Genomic DNA, 4,520 nt, shown 5'->3' with positions numbered 1-4,520 from the left:
TTAAAAAGCATTAACCATGTGAATACTTTTTGTTAGATAAGCTAATATCCAGCCAATATAAATTAAAGAGCTACATGCGAAAGCTAGATCAAAGAAAATAGACTTCGAATCTTTTTACATTCGAATGTTTATGCATTTACCTTTTTTTGAGAAAGAAGAAGGGGGAAACCTTTCTGATATGTTGCATCTTCTTATTATTTATGCTGACGGAAAACCCTTTGTTGTTATGATTCGAATGTTTTCTTTTTCGTTCGGATTCGAAAAGTAAATATCACGTCTGGGGAAATCCCTCTGATTGGAATGTTTACTTAAGACTAAGGAGGTTTTCGCGGTTTTAGCCTCTACAAAGGAGATAGTGAGAGCCACTATGTTCTGAAAACATTCTTCGTGTGCACAGACTTGTTAAAAGCAATCTAACTGTTTTAAATGATCAATTAGGTCTATAAGATCACAAAAACGAGTGGTGTGAAAATTTTTGACCATTTTGCTGGTCCTCATGTGACGTCATCACTTTTGCTGGGGCTTGAAAATGAAAGTAAAAATTAGAAGCTCAAATATGGCTCAAATGAAAGATATTTAACCAAGGATTCCAAAAATTATCACAACATATACCTGAAAATCAATATTTTAGAAGCTATAAAGGAAAATAGCGTGTAAAATGACGTCATCGATGACGTCATCGAAAATAAAAAAATCGTCTAAATCAAAAATTTTTTGTTTCGTTTGAAAGAGGACCATCTAGTGAACAAAAAATATTACTACAAAAAAATCTGAATTTCTCCTTATAAGCCTCTTTCAGCAAATTTGTAATTCATTAAATTTGCCTGCGAAAGGTTAGCTTCGGGCACGCCCAGGAATCTTTAAAAAGCTTGACAGTCAAGTCAAACGCATTTCACAGAAAAATTTCCTATCAAGTGTAATTCAAGGTTTTCCGTAGTAATATTTTTTGTTCCCAAGCAGGTCCTCTTTCAAATGACACAAAAAATTTTCGATTTTGACAATTTTTTAATTGCCGATGACGTCATCGATGACGTCATTTTTTAGCTATTTTCCTTTATAGCTTCTCAAATATTGATTTTTAGGTATATGTTGTGATAATTTTTGGAATCCTTGGATTAATATCTTTCATTTGGGCCATATTTGAGCTTCTAATTTTCACTTTCATTTTCAAGCTCCAGCAAAAGTGATGACGTCACATGAGGACCAGCAAAATGGTCAAAAATTTTCACACCACTCGTTTTTGTGATCTTATAGACCTAATTGATCGTTTAAAAAAGTTAGTTTGCTTTTAACAAGTCTGTGCACACGAAGAACATTGTAGCTCTCACTAAGAGTTTTAGAAAATATAAAATCGTTCTGTAAATTACACAATACTATTATGCATTATGCAATATGCATTATGTTTTATGCATTTTGTACCTGCCGTAATATTATTAGATATTTTTTCTTGTCATATCTTGTTTTTAGATATTTTCACAATAGAGATGTTTCTTGATTTAAGTTGTTGTATATATGGGAATTACCCAATTGACATATTGTAAAGACAGAAATGGGTACCGACAGAAATGCGTGATTTTCAATAAAATTGAGTCTGCATAATTTGAACCAAAAGGCTGGTGTTTCATCTTTTCTCCGTGATTAAAATGCCGCAAAAATCTCAAGTTCGACAGACCAACAATACATCCATGGACGAATTTGAGATTTTTGGATCCTCAATAAAATCATCAACATCAAATAAATCATCAACAAAAATAAAGTAGGCCTGTTGAAAGCCTTTCATACATACATCTTTAAGAGTAATAACAATTAACGAAAATATTAACATGTATACACCTTTATTTATCTGTACGCAAAAATTCCATTCAAAAACAATTCCAAGTTAAAATCCTTAGTGTATGCGAGACTTTGCTCGATGAAGGGATGGTTAAATTTAAGGTACAATAGAACTACAAAAAAGAAACCCAATTATATAGTCATTCGATTGCACTGAAAAAAAGTTTGAAAAGTACGAAAACGAACTGTATAAATTATTAACAAAAATAAGCTCTACAAAAGTTCTAAAAAACTCGATAGTAGTTATAAAAATAAACCACAAAATGAAATACACCCCTGTCTCACAGCCCCGGTGGAACTCTTTTCCTCATTGGGGATAAAAATTTCAGTGCGAATAGTTTATTTCGAATAGGGAAGGAATCAAAGTTCATTTCCCAGCAGTGGGACTGAAATTTCAGGTTTTTTTCCTACCGGGACGAAATTTTTGTCAAATTTTTCAGTTGGGCGGGGGTCTCTGCGGCTCTGTGAAATAGAGGTGTCGAAATCGCTGGGTAGAAATTCGGAAGTCTTTTACTGCATTATTAAAGCTTTCGTAATGAGAATCTTTACAACAAGTGTCTTTGAAGACGATCCGGTGCTAGATTGTCATGCATGTAGGTGATCAGCTCTGTCTGTTGGATAGTATTCGTGGAGCAAGTAAAAAAAACCATTAAACATAAGAAACCGAGTGGGGACGCGGCTCCACCGTCAAAATCTTGCTACCGTACACGATAAACGATTTTCATGTCTTAGCTTCTACCATTAGTCTTGCATCTCAGGTAAACAGTTCTTTCTTTTCTTGCGTTTGGTTGATCAGTCTCCTGTAGAAAGGAAATTAGAATATATTAGACTTCACAAGCCACATAGCTCAAAGATAAGTAAGTGCTTCTTTCCACCTACGTTTGCTAAATGACTCTGAAGAGATTTTGTACTTGGGAGTGATGAAGACGCAAATATTGAAGGTGCTGGGTAAACAATTCAGAAATTTTCTTACCTTTTGAAGACGACTTGTAGAGATGTAGACAAGTAGATGACGTTTTCCTTCCGGGTTTGCACTTCACTTTTCCTGAAGAAAAAAATACAAAGAGCTTTGATTTCAATATAAATGGCTTGTACCAGAAAAAAGTCCAAAATAGTATTCAAGATTTTTACGCAGAAGCAAACGGGCTACTCCATGAAGGTAGCCCGGTAGTCTGCACAATTTAGGTAGCAGACATGATTACAAATTGTTTCCACACTGACTTGCCAATGTTACTGTTATCTTTCTAAGGTTTTGTAGAAACAAACGGGCCGCTCCGTTAAGGTAGCACAATTTAGGTAGCACATGACTACAAATTGTTTCTGCACTGACTTGACAATGGTACTGTTATCTTTCTAAGGTTTTGTAGAAACAAACAGGCCGCTCCGTTAAGGTAGCGCTGCACAATTTAGGTAGCACATGACTACAAATTGTTTCTGCACTGACTTGCCAATGTTACTGTTATCTTTCTAAGGTTTTGTAGAAACAAATGGGCCGCTCTGTTAAGGTAGCCCGGTAGTCTGCACAATTTAGGTAGCACATGACTACAAATTGTTTCTGCACTAACTTGCCAATGTTACTGTTATCTTTCTAAGGTTTTGTAGAAACAAACAGGCCGCTCCGTTAAGGTAGCCCGGTAGTCTGTACAATTTAGGTAGCACATGACTACAAATTGTTTCTGCACTGACTCGCCAATGTTACTGTTATCTTTCTAAGGTTTTGTAGAAACAAACGGGCCGCTCTGTTAAGGTAGCCCGGTAGTCTGCACAATTTAGGTAGCACATGACTACAAATTGTTTCTGCACTAACTTGCCAATGTTACTGTTATCTTTCTAAGGTTTTGTAGAAACAAACGGGCCGCTCCGTTAAGGTAGCCCGGTAGTCTGTACAATTTAGGTCATATGACTACAAATTGTTTCTGCACTGACTCGCCAATGTTACTGTTATCTTTCTAAGGTTTTGTAGAAACAAACGGGCCGCTCCGTTAAGGTAGCCCGGTGTCTGCACATTTAGGTAGCACATGACTAAAATTGTTTCTGCACTAACTTGCCAATGTTACTGTTATCTTTCTAAGGTTTTGTAGAAACAAACGGGCCGCTCCGTTAAGGTAGCCCGGTAGTCTGCACAATTTAGGTAGCACATGACTACAAATTGTTTCTGCACTGACTTGCCAATGTTACTGTTATCTTTCTAAGGTTTTGTAGAAACAAACGGGCCGCTCCGTTAAGGTAGCCCGGTAGTCGCACATTTAGGTAGCACATGCACTACAAATGTTTCTGCACTGATTGCCAATGTTACTGTTATCTTTCTAAGGTTTTGTAGAAACAAACGGGCCGCTCCGTTAAGGTAGCCCGGTAGTCTGCACAATTTAGGTAGCACATGACTACAAATTGTTTCTGCACTGACTTGCTAATGTTACTGTTATGTTTCTAAGGTTTTGTAGAAACAAACGGGCCGCTCCGTTAAGGAAGGCCGGTAGTCTGCACAATTTAGGTAGCACATGACTACAAATTGTTTCTGCACTAACTTGCCAATGTTACTGTTATCTTTCTAAGGTTTTGTAGAAACAAACAGGCCGCTCCGTTAAGGTAGCCCGGTAGTCTGCACAATTTAGGTAGTACATGACTACAAATTGTAATTGTTGCCACGCATTTATGCTTGCCTATACGAAGTGTCTTATTCAAGAATA

Source organism: Clytia hemisphaerica, unplaced genomic scaffold (assembly GCF_902728285.1).
Source record: "Clytia hemisphaerica strain Z4C2 unplaced genomic scaffold, Clytia hemisphaerica genome assembly, whole genome shotgun sequence".
NCBI classification, from domain to species: domain Eukaryota; kingdom Metazoa; phylum Cnidaria; class Hydrozoa; order Leptothecata; family Clytiidae; genus Clytia; species Clytia hemisphaerica.
The sequence above is the reverse complement of the archived record's forward strand: the minus strand, read 5'-3'. Positions refer to the sequence as shown.